This window comes from Adiantum capillus-veneris, chromosome 17, assembly GCF_014529385.1.
Source record: "Adiantum capillus-veneris isolate H3 chromosome 17, ASM1452938v2, whole genome shotgun sequence".
NCBI lineage: Eukaryota > Viridiplantae > Streptophyta > Polypodiopsida > Polypodiales > Pteridaceae > Adiantum > Adiantum capillus-veneris.
This window is the reverse complement of record NC_140947.1, coordinates 144,988,053-145,004,233: the sequence shown is the minus strand read 5'-3', so window position 1 is coordinate 145,004,233 and position 16,181 is coordinate 144,988,053.

Genomic DNA, 16,181 nt, shown 5'->3' with positions numbered 1-16,181 from the left:
CTATTTGGATTTGTTTTGTGAGTTCAGTGCTCTCTATTACATCTCTATGGTCCTATGGTTGCCCGGGCTTGGATTGAGAGAGCAAGGCTTGGCGTGTAATTTTTTGATATACTCAATATAATGTCACTCACCAATGTGAACCAAAAAAAAAAGCTATTTCCTCCTTGGTACCTAGAAGTTTTATTTATTTAGATCAAGGTTTGGTTTGGTACATGGAAATTATCATCTTTAATTGTGCAAGAAAAACGTTGTGATCCATTTAATTGCAAGTACGAGAATAGCTTTTTTATGACCAAAAAAGAATTCCTAGTTCAAAATAGGTGTGCCAAACCGCTTCATTAAGGGGTATCTCATTGGATACCATTTGAAAATTTATACTATAATAAAAGAGGGAGGGATCCCCCCCCCCACGTGGCTAAAGTTGCTGAGTTCGACGCCTTTGAGGAGAGAGAGAGAGAGAGAGAGAGAGAGAGAGAGAGAGATCATAAAGGCCTGCTCAGTGCTATTGATTGAAGTCACAGAGGCAATCATACTATAGAGAGAGATTGAATTATCCCGCGTGTAGTTGCTAGCCAGTGAGCCACTCCCATGCATAGTCCCTACCATAGTACCATGGCTCTGTTTCTGATGTGCAGTAGCCTCCTCCATGACTTGACTAACGTGCACGAGCCAGTTGTAACCACTCCCAAGGCTAGCCGTTAGAGAGAGAGAGAGAGAGAGAGAGAGAGAGAGAGAGAGAGAGAGAGAGAGACTCTGTGTCGAGGAAGGTGCAGAAGAAGCTGAGGGAGTCGCCGTGGTTTCAAGCAGCAGACGGCTCCACCTTCGAAGAGTGCATCACCATATCCCACCATACAGCAGCAACCGTCTTCCTTTACCAGCTTTACAATGCAAGACAACGCATCTATGATATCACCTCCTCTCCTGCAGACCACGTAGACGAACCCGCTTTTCTTCTCAAGCAACAATGGCTTCGACCTTCTCCCCCCACTCCAGCAAATGTTGATTTCACCATCAGAGATGGCGGGTTTGCTCCATCAGTCAAGCAGTTTCTAACCCTAGCTCTAGCTTTGAATAGTTTTGAGGCAGTGGAGGTGGCTTGCGCAGGGTCTCTCTCTCTCTCTCTCTCTCTCTCTCTCTCTCTCTCTCTCACATCACACACACACACACACACACACACACACACACACACACACACACACAACCAGGTAATTGCAGGCGTGGAGCTCGCAACATAGTAAAACTCGCCATTATGAGAACAGGGGGAGGGTTGATCCCTTTGGAAAAAGATAAGGCAAGGGAATCCGAAGAGTTTTGAGGCAGCGGAGGTGGACTCGGAGGGTCTCTTCTCTCTCTCTCTCTCTCTCTCTCTCTCTCTCTCTCTCTCTCTCTCTCTCTCTCTCTCTCTCTCACACACAACACACACACACACACACACACACACACACACACACACACAGGTGGTTGCAGGCGTGGAGCTTGTAACGGAGTGAAACTCGCCATGATGAGAACAAGGGGGGGTTGATCCCTTTGGAAAAAGGTTAAGGCAAGGGAATCTGAAGAGATTTCATTTTCGAGCCATAGAGGGACCAGACTCTAGTGGGTCAACAGCCTCAAAACAGGGCCAAGGGCACAACAGCAATGCATGGCTGAAGCGGATATCATTTGGTTGCCATTGTGCATCTCCTCCTTTATCGTCGACAATGCCATGAAAGAAAATAGGAAAAATTACCCTCTAATTTGTGAAAATTTCCAAACCACCCCTCAAATTTCAAAAATTCGTAAAATACCCTCAATATTTTGTCATAAATTCCCAAAATGCCCTTCAAAAATTTCCCAAAAGACCCGTGGTTACGAGATTAAATATCTCCAGAGATACATAAAAATTGTAGCTTTCCATAAGAAGGCTGATCGTCTATCAGTGTACAAGATGCTAAAACTAGAATTTGTGTTGGTTATGTAGGCTTTGGAGATTAATTGCTTCACTATTTTTAGACATGATTGCCTTTTTTTTTTTTGGAGATAATTTGTCACAAATTACATGCTAAGAACTCAAAAACGGATCTTAATTGTCACAAAAGAATAAAGATTCGATAATTTGCCCAAGAAAATAATGGACTCTTATTACTGAGAAGCTACACACACACACACACACACACACACACACACACACACACACACACATAGGCCAATCGAGTCTCTCTTCGTCTCGCCTAGATTTTAAAGGAAATAGTATTTTAATTTGGTTAGAATTTTGCTTTAATTTTCACATTTTTCTCTTCGAAAATGGATAAAAAGGAAATGATTGCTAAAATAATTTTTTGTGAACACTGTAGTGCACTCTCTCTCTCTCTCTCTCTCTCTCTCTCTCTCTCTCTCTTCTCCTCTCTCTCTCTCTCTCTCTCTCTCTATCTACAGGCAGATTAGAGGTAGACTCACGTGGGTGGTTGGCAATGGGCACCACTCAAGAGAGGCTTAGATCTGGATTGTAGGGTAGAAGGGGGCCGAGAGAAACCTCTCCATTGCTTAGTGGATCAAGCAACTCCTCAAAATGATGAGCATCAAAAGGTAGTTATAGAGGGCCCCTGTATTTCGTGTATCCAAACTCTTGGGAAGACATCTCCAACAACTACACCGACAAAGGATATGCTAATAGGGAAGGTGCAATAATCGGGCCCTAGAAGCACCGGCACAATCCCTTTTGGGATCTTCATGCACTCTTCACCTTCATGACTTGTGACCTCGGCCTCTTCTTCTGAGGTGTAGTGGCTGATGCTACAGAGAGAACGTTGCCCAGATTGTAGATGCTCATCATGCTTCATGTAATTATGGATGTTGAGATACTCATAAAAGGGGTGGGTGTTTGGAGAGCTTCTCACTGCGAGCTTAGCAGAGAGTCCACAACACAATAGACTACTATCTATCGTCTCAACCACCAAGCGTTTTATTTTATGCTACTCTCTCTCTCTCTCTCTCTCTCTCTCTCTCTCTCCCCTTCAACCTGTGATTCATGATGGGGAGGTGAAGGAGCTGGAAGATTTTGCAAGTGAAAATTTGAAATTGGCATATCAAGGGATACCCTCGCCTTGCATCTTTAGAAACAACTCATAACTTCTTCACCCCACCCCTCTTGGGCGATGCTCCAGATAGGGAGTTCTCAAGCGTAGGTGATTGCATATGAAGGGATGCCCTCGCTTGTATACACTGAAGATAGCCTAAAGCTTCCTTGCCCTGTCCCTCTTGTGCTTATGATGAAATCAATGCAATTCAGGAGACGACATTCTGGACTTAAGGCTCCTAAGTACACCACTTTTTGCATACATGTCGACCAAGACATTCCCAAGCACGTTTTTTGTCAAGAGCCTCTGACTAACAATATTATTGGGAAGTTTCTTATGAATATTAGCATCTTGTGTAATTCCACATGCTTGCAAGCATAGGTGACTACATCAACAGATAGAGACCCTTGCTCGGGATAGATTCCTCATCCCACCCCCTCTTCGGTGATGCTCCGGATAGGGAGTTCTCAAGTGTAGGTGATAATTGCATATGGAGGGATGCCCTCGCATTGTATACACTGAAGACAACCCAGAGCTTCCTCCCCCTTCCCCTCTTGTGCTTATGACGCAATCAATGCAATTTAGGAAACGACATTCGGGACTTAAGACTCCTAAGTACATTTTTGCATACATGTGGACTAAGACATTCCCAAGCACGTCTTTTTTCAAGAGCCCGTGACTAACAATATCATCAGGATATTTTTTGTGAATATCAAGGTAAGGGGGCGTAAAGTGCGGGCAGCGTTCGGGAAAAGTATGTCTCAACTTAATATAGTGTCGTTTTTTATTTTGAAAATGTCGATTGAGGGCAAGCGCAAAAGGATAAATTTTGCCCCAAAATAGAGAAAAATAGTGTCAAAAAATTTAAAAAATAACCTTAATTTTTTTTCCTCTTGGAAAATTCAAGTAAAGGAATTTTATATGTTTGGGAGAATGGTTTTTCCCGAACACTGAATGTAGATGACTGCATTAGAGCATCTGGAGAGACCCTTGCTTTGGATCAGCTAAAGACAACCCACAACTTCCCTCGTGAGCATATGCCGCAAGCTGCAATCAATGCATTCCAAGGTACCCTGTCCTCTTGTGATGTGCTCAGGGCAGCCACAATCAATGCATTCCAAGGTACCATGTGGGCCTGTCCTCTCATGATGCGCTCAGGGCAGCCGCAACAACCGACGCGCCAACAATGTTCAAGGAAAATTATTTCTCCAAACATAGAAAATTCCTTTCCTTGATTTTGTCGACAGAAGATTTTAAAACATTAGGTTAGTTTTTTAGGGGTTACAAGATTAAATATCTCTAGAGATACATGAAAATTGTAGCTTTCCATAAGAAGGCTGATCGTCTATCAGTACAAGATGCTAAAACTAGAATTTGTGTTGGTTATGTAGGCTTTGGAGATGGATTGCTTCATTATTTTTAGACACGATTGCCCCTTTTTTTTTGGTGAGATAATTTGTGACAACTTACATGCTAAGCACCCAAAAACGGATCTTAATTGTCACAAAAGAATAAAGATTAGATAAGTTGCCCAAGACAATAATGGACTCTTATTAACTCTCATTACTGAGAAGCTGTTATTACAATATGGGCAAAGGAATTCACAATGATATGGTTCACCAAGGGTTATTGAAAGAAAACGGTGTGCTTGGCATTGCCTTTGTCGACATGCATGATCAAGAAGCTATGGCCTATTTTTAGCATATGCGAAGAGAGGGCATCTCTCCAAATAAAAAACGTGATGATATGGTTAGTCAAGGGGTTGATGAAAGAAAATGTTGTGCTTGGCTCTGCCTTGTTGGACATGTATGCTAGATGTGGTGCACTTCATTAAGCACAAAAAAGTGCTTGAGGAGCTTCCTGTCCGAAATGTTGGAGAGAGAGAGAGAGAGAGAGAGAGAGAGAGCTCGGCTGTTTTTTTGTTGCGATCGGACCTCGCAAGAGTGCATTGATCGCAAGTTATCTCCAATAGCAGGGCCAGGAAGCTTTGGGCTATTTTGAGCAGATGCAAAGTGAGGGCACCTCTCCAAATGAAATGATGTGGGCAAAAGATGATGATGTAGTCTTGCATTGTTGAAGAAAAATGTCATGATTGGCACTGCCTCGATCAACATATATGCTAAATGTGGGACGCTTCATAAAGCACAAAAAGTGTTTGAGAAGCTTGCTATGCAAGATTTCGTCTCTTGGAATACACTGATTGTGGGATATGGACGATAGCAAATGAGTTCTCTCTCTCTCTCTCTCTCTCTCTCTCTCTAAATATAGGGCTTATGTAGATAGTGTTGGCATGTGTGAGCACCACCATAAGCCTCACCATTGTAGAAAATTAGGTTATTTTTTTTGGGGTTACACTACTTTTCTCTATTTTGGGGTGGAAATTCTCCTTTTCCAACTGACAATTTTGAAGTTGAAAACGACACGATATTAAACTGAGACACATTTTTCCTGAACACTAGAATCAAAACAATTGCCCGTGCTGCTGGCAGAAACATGGAGAAGTGAAGAGGATGATACAAAGAACAAGAAGAGAGAGAGAGAGAGAGAGAGAGAGAGAGAGAGTTTAGGAGGAATGGAGAAAAGGGAGAGAAAGAGAAGGTTAGAGGGCCCTCCTGCCAAGGACTCAACATATGTGTGTGTGTGTGTGTGTGTGTGTGTGTGTGTGTGTGTGTGTGTGTGTGTGAGAGAGAGAGAGAGAGAGAGAGAGAGAGAGAGAGAGAGAGAGAGGGAGGGAGGCAAACGACAAGTACGTGGATACACAAGGGTTCGATCATGCAACAAAAAGTATAGGGGTTCAAGGCCTCAATTATGGAGTAATACAAACAGGCACAAGGTTGGGCATTGGGCAACATAGAAAGAAGAGGAGGCAGAAGCACATACATGCGTAGGGCTAGGCATTGAGCAACGTAGAAACAAAAGGAGGTAGAAGCACGGACATGTGTAGGATTGGCCACCGGGTAGCATAGAAAGGGGAGATGAAGGGACAAGGTGTTGACGAGTGAGTAGCAATGTTCGGGGAAAATTCATTTTCACAACCAAACATGAGTCCTTTTTATGGATCGTCTTGCACATAATATTGAAGTTTTTTCAATAGAGGGAAGCTCGCATGGGAGGACAGTGACCAGGGCCGGCTTAGGCCTGTGTTTGAGGATGCAAGCGGGGCAAGTTTCTGTGTCAATTTGTTGAAAATTATGGAAGATCATCAATATCTCAAAGGAGCTTGCATCCTTTAGAGTACCATTCCTCCATAGCTGTGAAACTTTGTTGAGTATCCATTTGAAAGTTGTTTAAGTCTCCCTTCTTTTGAAGGAGGATCCGAGGTGGCAAGCTTCGCAGAAATTATACAAGAAAGCTAATATGGGCACTCGGGCGCAAGCAGCACTCAGAGGATTGGTCTAGGACTACTTGTGCCTTGTTGTCAACAAATGGAATGCCTAGGATGGGGGCAAATCTTGGCCATCGGTAAATAAAAGATATCAGAATGAGGCGGGGTGGTAGGGGTGTTTGCCCTCATTGTAATTATGATCCTTGGATGTTGTCATGGCTTAACATGAGCATGACAAAAACCTTGTAATTTTTTGAGCTGCTCAATATAATCCACTCACAATTGTGAGTTTTGCTTAAAACAAAGTCTCCCTTCTTTTTACATAATGTATGGTAGACAAGGAATCACCGTGTGTTTGAAAGAGATCCAAGCTCTGCAGAAATTATACAAAAAAGCAAAGTGCTAATATGGACGCTCGGATGCAAGAAAAACACGGATGATTGGGCTATGATTACCGATGCCTTGTACCAAGGATAAGGAGGCAGGTCGTTAGGGGTGTGCTTCCCAGTTAGCCGATGTAATTATGGTCTTTCGATGATGTCATGGCTCGGCACGAGCATGGCAAGATCTTGTAATTTTTTGGGATGATCAATACAATTCACTCACAATTGTGAGTTTTGCTAAAAAAATAAACCATCAGCGTTTGTCCAAAGGAGCTAGCTTGGTTGGTTGAGCATTCATCCTCAATGATTAGGGTCATCAGTTTAAATGCGACCAGGCGACCCATTAGCGTTGACGGACATGATTCGTCACCTCGCACGGGATGTGTGCGATTTGCCAAAAAAAAAAACCATCAATGTAGTGCAAGGAAGGTTGTAGGGAAAACTTTAATTAGGGAAGCCGTTCCCACAATATGAGCCCTTGTGGGTGGAATGTGTACAACAATGTCTAGTTGAAGTATCGTTTTTTGGTATGCTAATGGCCTTAGTATGCATATGGGTGAAGGTCGTCCAATTATAGTTGTTTGACATGTGTCCCTTGAGAGAGCCTTAAAAAGTCTTGAAGGGATTTTCCCTGCATGAGTTGGTGGTGGTTGCGGATTTGGCCGTTCGCAGACAAGGTCGTGGAGTTTGGACTGTGGTTGGACTTGGATGGTGCAGGTTTTTTCTTAGTTGGTGGGGATTGTGGATCTAGCCGTTTGTGGACAAGGTTGTGGAGATTGGACTGTGATCGGACTTTGAGTGGTGCAGGCTTTGTCTCAGATGTTGCTTCGCCCTTCATCCAGGCCTGCTGTTCGCTTAGCCTCAAGTACAATGACGCAAAGGTGGAGTTTGCCGGACTGCCTTGGTGCATGTAGGGATCTATGGCAGTGTCCCTTGCATGGTGGAACTTCAGGACGGTGTGGTCATCATGATGTGTGCTGGTTTTGGTTGCGCAACTCTCTTCTCATTTTGGTGTAGGCTCATGTGTAGCCGGTGATGGAGTTCGACTCCGCCCCGTGTTTGGCATGCTCTCTTCTAGTCTCGTGCGGTTTTGTATGGGTGGAGCCCTTTCCTGTGGTAGAGGAACGGACTTTGGTGGCACCTGTTCAGATTACTCTTCCTACGAGGGTGGCTCCCTTCTCAGCCAATGTCTTTGCTATAGGATTGGTCGATGTTATCGGGGTGGCTCTCCTGTCAACTGTACGGTTGTTGTATTGTGTTAACCTTATCATGGGATGTCGGATCTATTATGTTGGGATGTTTGCTATTATGGACGCCATGGCTTGGTATGCAATTCTTTTTGGTTTATTATCAATTATCACTCACACAATTGTGAGTTTTGAAAAAAAAAAGTATTGAAGGAAAATAAATCATGTCCCTTCCAATGCTATTTTCTCAAAGCTGCCTTCATTCTTTTTACCAGTCTACGTTGCACTTTATTAATTAATTAGAGTGAGAGATTTCCTCTCTCACTTTCTAGAATGCAAAGCCCTAAACTTTTGCCATAGTTCCCACGCTCTCCAAACCCCCATTGCCCATCCATAGCCCCCCTCTTTGCGAGTCCTAGTCTGCACGTCGATGGGAACCTCCCCAAGCTTGGCTTGCTGTGCACGACCAGCAGAATGGTCGTAGGTCTGCCCTCTCGTCTCATCATTCCATTGCCTCTCTCTCTCTCTCTCTCTCAATGTCTCTCTCTCCGCTCGCTGGTTGCTACAGCTCCCTCTAGTGGCCACAACATCCTTTGGCATGCACGGTGCCTTGCAATCGCACTCAACTTCTACCTTGAACCTCCTGCACAGAGAGATCCTTCACCTTTAGCAGCCCCGCCAAACAATTCGCAACCAAATGTGACCAAATCTTCTCCAACTGATGAGCGTTCGCCAGACGTCGAGGTGGAGAGCTCGATTTGCAAAGAGAGAACTATATGCAGAGTCCACGTGCCCATTAAGGGCTTCGATCTCAGTCAAGGCTTCACGGACTCTTTGAAGACCTTTGCGTTTTTACCCTCCAAGCCGCATCAGCTCCACTTCACAAAAAATTCTCATTGTCATGCTTTGCAACCCCCCCCCCCCCCACTATCACTGTCAAGCTCAATGTCTTGCGATGCATACTCTCCTCCTACCTCCAACATGCTTGTAGAAGGTGAAAACTACCTCTAGTGGGACTGGCAGACGTATGAAGCTTCCAAAAGTAGTAATCAGCGACTTAACTGACAGTGCACAATTATTCAAACACTAGTCCGGCGACCTATAAATAGGACCCGCTACTCATTTTGTGGGACTTCTGATTCCCTATAATCCCTTAGACGTCTAGATTTTGAGCTACTTATGCTCTTTGTATCACTTTGTAATCATTTGTTGCTCTCTCTCTCTCTCTCTCTTTCTATAATTCCAAATCCATTTACAAACCAATCTCATCCTTTTCTTTGAGGGAGGTTCTTGTAGTTGTCTGGTCAATTATTTTATTTTTCCCACATAACCTCTGAGCGACAACTTGCCTTGCTTGATCTTATCAAGCTCACAGAGAATATCTTCATCCCTCGTATTGTCTAAATATTCCAACTTAAAGGCTTTAATGAGCGTGTGATATGATCTTAGTCGACATACCGGGTAATGATAGTACCATTTCCTAGTTGCGTCCTTTAGTGTTTGAGGAAAATACTCCCCCATTCAATGTTGCATTGTCCGGCCTATAGACAAAAGACAGTGAGCTCATTCGTGTCTTTGCACTACCACCAACACATGGGTCTCTCTCTCTCTCTCTCTCTCTCTCTCTCTCTCTCTCTCTCCCCCCCCCCCCCCCCCCCCAACACACACACACACACACACACACACGGCATCCTCTCCCAAATCCACCCCGATATTTTGTCATAAATTTTCAAAATGCCCTTCTAATTTTCCAAAATTCTCAAAACACCCTTGGTTTTGAGATTAAATTTCTCCAAAGACAAGAAAATTTGTAGCTTTTCATAAGAAGATGATTGTCTAATATCTTGAACAATTCAAATACTTAAAAAAAACAATGTACAAAATCAAGTTCAACAATTGCACGGAATGGTAGAAATTCAACATCTGATAATATATGAAAAGATTACAAATCTCATCAAGAGAGCGTACATGGGATAAATTATTTCTTAAGAAGTCATCCTTCATTTTGCAAATTGATTGCTATAGCTAAATCCATATTTTTCAATGTTACACGCTTAGTATGTACCATATAGAAAACGCCATTTTGAAACAACTGTACCAAAATGTCTTTGGTGGCATCATGTAGGGCTAGTAAGGCTGTGCGTTGTATGCGTGTTATAGAATCACTATACTCATCCATTATCTCTCTCACCACTAGAGACAAGGCCGCTTTGGGTATGATGGGCTCAGTGATCTTCTGATATTTTTGAATCTCTCACAAAGCAACTATGCTTAGCTTCCATCTACGCTTTTTTTGTGCTGTTGGCGGTGATGGAGAAGCCGCCTGCCTGGCCCTTTGAGGAGGATCATTTTTGTACCTTTTACTCCTCTCCTCCTAGGCCTGTTGTTCTTCAGGCATCACCTTATCCTTCTTCCGCTTTGCACATTGCTTGGCTCTTTGAGGTATTTTTGAAGGCCTAGAGCTCCTAACCTTTGCTTGTTGGATGGCTTGAGCTCTATCCATTTCCGCCTTCCTTTCTACCTCTGCTCGTGCTTGTAAGTTTGTCAAGTGAGCTCTCTAGGCCTCGGCTCTTTGCCAATCCTCTTGCTCCCTCTGTCTTCTTTGTTCTTCTTGCATTCTTTTTGCTTCCTTCTCAGATGCCTCTTTCTTTTCCATGTCTTTCATTCTTTTCCTCCTCTTGGCCTCTCGTGCTTTGGAAACCGGGTCGCATGGGATTACTTTGATTACCCTTTGTTTGACTCGCGGTCCAAATCTTCCCCGCATGGTTTTCGTGGTGGTCTAAGCACCAGGTGCTGTGACAATAGGCGAGGGCTCCAGATTTTGAAGCGGACCTCGATATTCTTCTTTAGTTCCTCTTGTTTCTTGTGTGGCTCTATGTAGAGATGAAATTGGTGGAGGATCTGACAGAGGTGCGTGATTGGCATGGTTTAGTGGTCCGAGATCACCAAAAATATGTTGCATGGTGGTTTGATAATCTAGATTCAATGGGAGGCTGTTGGGCATCTGGAGCGGGTTGGAACATTGGGTTATCTACTTGTGGCTGAGGATGTGTATTTGAAGCCGTAGATTCTGCATGGGGTGCTGGGTGCGGATTTTTAGTGGTGTAAGTGGATGTGGTGGTATTGCTGTGCGTAATGGTCTGCTCGTGTGAATCGTCCTTGTGGTGCAAGATATGAGTGTGTGCTTGTTTGTGCTAGAGAGGATCTTCTAGAATGTGAAAACAAGAAACGAACTTCAAGTTGTGAGTTTTGACCTATATAGTACTTAATTTTTTTAAAAAAACTTAAAAACTCAATAATACTAAAATTAAAATTTTAAAAAACTCCAAAATAGATGAAACTTGACCCAGGGAACATAATTGGGGCATCAACAAATCACATGGCACTACAATGCATGTTTACAATAGAGGTGGTTAGTGTCAAAAATTTATTGGTTTTCCACCCAACACCTGCCATTTCATTGCCTTGTATCCAACCATCATCGGGATCGATCTTTTGCACTCAAAGTATGATATGATTATGATCGCCTCACGCTAATCACTTTCTCTATTCTGCGTTTCAAACTTCTTTACACTCTAGTCTTCTTTCTTTATCTCCCCGCTAAAAATGTGTAGAACCAATTGAACATTTCATGTAGGGCATTGCTCTTTTTCCTCCCACCTCCTAGCCGTATATTTTTAAAATACACTGTTTTTGCTTGATAGTGTAAGCGCTCCATTCCTTGGCTACTACAGATGCCCAATGAACTGTACGTGTTGAGAAAAATTGAGCTATGAGCGAAAAGAATGTGCTGAAAAAACAATAAAACTTTAGTTCAAACATTGATGGTTTTTTACTGCAAAGACCAAGTGTTCAACCCACCATGTAATGTGTTATGTGAGTCTTCCCCAGGCATCCACCATTTGTGCTGTGAAACTATTGACTACAAACTTTAAGGTGGATATCTCAGCACAGGTTCGCTTTGCCTTTTTAAGCAAACAAAAAATATCATCTATAGACTGTCACACACGAGCACGCTTAATTCCTAGGGCTGCTTCGTTACCTCTGTAGGTGGTAATGTCACACACCTTTTTTCACAATTGAAACTCATTAGGACTTTGGGAGTCATAATAGTTTGAAAGCAAATGCCTAGCTTTACTACCATCCAAACATATATTATCAAGACGATCCTGTGTACTTCCAGATGCCTTCTTATCCTTTGATAACTCAAGTGCACCCCATGTAGACCAACACTTGATAGAATAGATTCGAGTTCTCTTATACACTCTTCTCTTCTTTCTGCAGGCTCCATATTCAAAGCATAATTAATATGGAGCATAAGCAACTTGTCAAGAATTTGTAGATGGGCATGAAGAGTATACACATGCACATTTATCACAGGAATCGGTAGAATATGATTCCAATTTGGATCGCCCATGTCTCAATTAGGGAGTACACTCTGGTTACAATTGAGGATACCTTGAAACCATTGTTGTAGTGCTCTACCCATTGTTTGTGTAGTGGGAACAACTTTCGTAGAGTTGACTGCAGCTTTGCCACCCTTATCCTTACCACTCTTTGACTTGCTGGCCTTTGTACCCTTGCCCTCAGTTCCTAATGAGACTTTATTATGGCAGCAATAAAGGCATGGAAAGAGGGTCATTGCACCTTGCTTGCACCCTAACATACACTTGAGAGTTTTCAAGTCTCTTGCCAAATGCCACTCCACTTGGAACATCAGACCTGAAACCTACAATCGTTGTCCTTCTTGTTGTTGCCGAATGACATCAACGATTGGGGTGTGATTAAAATACCATTTGAGGAACTCATGTGTCTTGTGTGCGATATGAAAAGCTCCCAGCCAGCAAATATTCTTCTCTAATTGAATACCTAAACATGTGTTTCCCTTAGCGTTGGAATTTAGCTCAACATTGACGCCCACCAAGGCTCTGTTCATAAGCGTAATGCTTAACCTTTCCAGTCATTGACCTTTGACAATCTTGCACTCATCAAGCTTCATCACAAATATAACTTTGCCATCACACTCTTCCTGTATCAACCCATAATCATCATTGGAGCACCTTTTGACAACGCTGATACTGTAAGGTGTTGGCAGCAACGTGAACAAACCTTTTGCTATGTGACCTAGTGTGACGATTCTATACAAAGCTTCGTAGGCCTTGAAACTTATTCCTATGTTGTCACACACCTCCATCATCTCCTGAGGCAACACAATTCTCTTTAGCTCAATGAAATACTTCTGGCACAAAACATTAGCAATGCCAACATTGGATGGATCATCCAATAGCTCCTCTAACTCCTTTGGCTTGATGATATGTTGCAGTAGAGTATGTTGAGTTGTTTGAGCATCGGAATCAATCATCCCATCATCATTCGAGCCAAGTTCCTGCATATTGAAATAATATTACAGCAACCTGCCAAAAATGTAAGAAATTATAAGCTTGCATTTGTATCCCTATCGAGTTTGACGGATACGTTTCTTTTGAGCTCCAGCGCATGAAGATAGGATAGACATTGCATGTCTCTTGCGCTTGCGAATGTGGTAGCCCAATGGAATGTGTGTGAGATGATCAATTCGCGGGTGCATATTACGTGCACTGTATTGTAGCTGAACATAATTGTTTAGAAGATGCTCTTGCTCCATTTTTTATGCTCTACTTTTTTATTAAGCTTCACCATCTCATCGTTTAGCTGCTTCGTCTTCTCGTTGGATTCCTCTCTGAATTGCTGAGTGTCTTTCACATACTTCTCTTGCAATGAGGAATAGGCAGCAAAAAGATTTTTTCTTGCTTCCCTTTCATTGAGTAAAATTGAATACAATCTCCAGCAGTAGCCAAACAATCTGTCTCTCCCATCTGCAATAAAACATAGTAGCTTAGTGACGTTATGAAAGGGCAGTGATGCATTGGTCATTGGATTTGCAGGGTAAATATGGTCACATCAACCCATAAGTTGATTGCCTTGTACCCAAGGTTCCGTAGTAGCTGATCTCCAACATTGGGATTAGATGTGCCAAGTCGCACAGTAGCGTAATCCTACTCTAAATCAGCATTTAATCGATATCATTTTGTCCTGTTGGTAATGTCTTGCAGTGGTAGGGGATTGAATGAAATTTATGTTAGCTAATCAAGCAAATTAGAGAGAGAATGTGTAATGGTGACTCCTACAAGCAGGTGAAGCTGGCTATGGAGGAAATAAGTGGAGAGTACTCAGAGATAGGAGAAAAGGATTATGTTGTGGCGGGAAGAAAGAGAGGGAGTGCAACTTAATCTCCTTTGAATTCAAATTGTTGATCATGAGTGTAGAGAGAGAAAAGTTGCTGCACATAGAGGTACTGGAGTTTTCCATTGCTCTCTCAGTTGGAGTTGGAGTGGGAGAAGCATGAGAGAGAGAGAGAGAGAGAGAGAGAGAGAGAGAGGATTGGGAGATAGAAAGACAATAAAGGAAGAGAGAGTGGAAGAGAGAGCAGATCTACAACGTTGGAGGATCTGCACTCTGTCAAAAGTAGGCAGCAAAGAATGTTCCCTTAATGATTGGGAGGGGAAAGTGACAAGAGAGAAAAGGGGGGGAGAGAGATAGATAGATAGATAGATTTTATTATTGTCCTCGGAGGTCAAATATGACCTATGGGACCAAAGTTACATGTGATGTAGTATGTGTATGGCTGATGAGTGACTCTCGATGCTCCAAAATTGTAGTGATGAGAGTCGCAATGGAGAGCCCACAATTTGGCTGGGAGAGGAAAGTGTGTAGGTCTAAGTTATGGCTGAAAATGTGAGTGAAGCAAGTTCGGATGTGATCAAAAGCTGAGCACTCTAGTAGTGTGTGGTACTCAGACTCTCGAACTTGCAGTGAGCATAATGTGCACAATCGATTTGACTCTTCTCCATTGCCCCAACGCCCTATCTCGCATTGAAGGAAATGGGAGCTAAGCCGAATTGCTGCGATAGTGCGTATCGCGGACAAGGGAATAGGATCAAGCATGTAAGTGTGAGTACGGTTTCCTCTCTCAGCGAAGAACATGGTTTTGTAGTTGGGGGGAACTTTTGATCTTCCTTCGATTACCTCAAAAGGTGCTTTATCAATAGAAGAATGCATAATATTGTTGTATGCATATTCTACTAGAGGTAGGTACTTCTCTCATTGGTTGCGTTGGTCTAATTTTGTTGCACAGGCTTTGCGTAGATCAAGTACCACAGAGTTCACAATTCACTTTTCCCATCTGTTTGAGGATGATAGGCTGACAACAAATTGAACTTTGTTCCAAGATTCTCAAAGAGTCCCTTCCAAAAATTACTGGTCATTCTAGGATCTCTATCAGAAACAGTACTTGTTGTGGCAAACCATGATACTTAAATATTTGAGAGATAAATAGTTGTGCCATATGTGGAGCCTCAATAGTCTTTTTGGCATGTATAAAATGAGCTTGCTTGCTAAACCTATCTACTATTGTCCATATCCTTGTATTCCCATGGATAGACTTTGGTAAGCCAAAGATAAAATCCATAGCAATACTCTCCCATGGAGAATCAGGAAGTGGGAGTGACTGAAGAAGACTAGGTTTCTTCCCACGATCATATTTGATCTTTTGGCAAGTAATGCATTGAGTCACATATTCTTGTATGTCCTTTTTCATTATAGGCCAAAAGAAATATGTTTCAATTGCAGTAATTGTTGCTTTAATCCGTCTATGCCCCGCATATGGTGGAGCATGTGATTCATACATGACCTTCTCTCTTAAACTTTTAGTAACACATAGCCGAGAGAAGATATCCATCTTGAACCACGTATGGTTCTTGCGTTCTCCCTAGTGCTATGGTAGACATAACATCTCAAAAATTTGGTTCAATTGCGTATTCATCTACCATAGAGTTAGATCATTGTGAGAGGCTATTGACATAGCATTGCATTGAGGTCTATGTGAGAGTGCATTGGCTACTTGATTGTGATTACCGGGAATGTGAGCAATGTGAAAATGAAACTTTGAAAGGAAATTTGTCCACCTCATTTGTTTGTCAAAAATCTTGATTTGTTTCATGAAGTACTTGAGACTTTGGTGATCTTTTCAAATGATGAAGGGCGTCCCAAGTAAGTAATGCTTCCATGTATCCAAGGCATTTAAGATAGCTAGAAGCCCTTTTTCATAGATTCCAAGAATCTTCTCATCAGAGTGCAATCGACGACTCTCATATGCTATGGCATGCCCTTCTTGAAGTAGTACTGCTCCAAG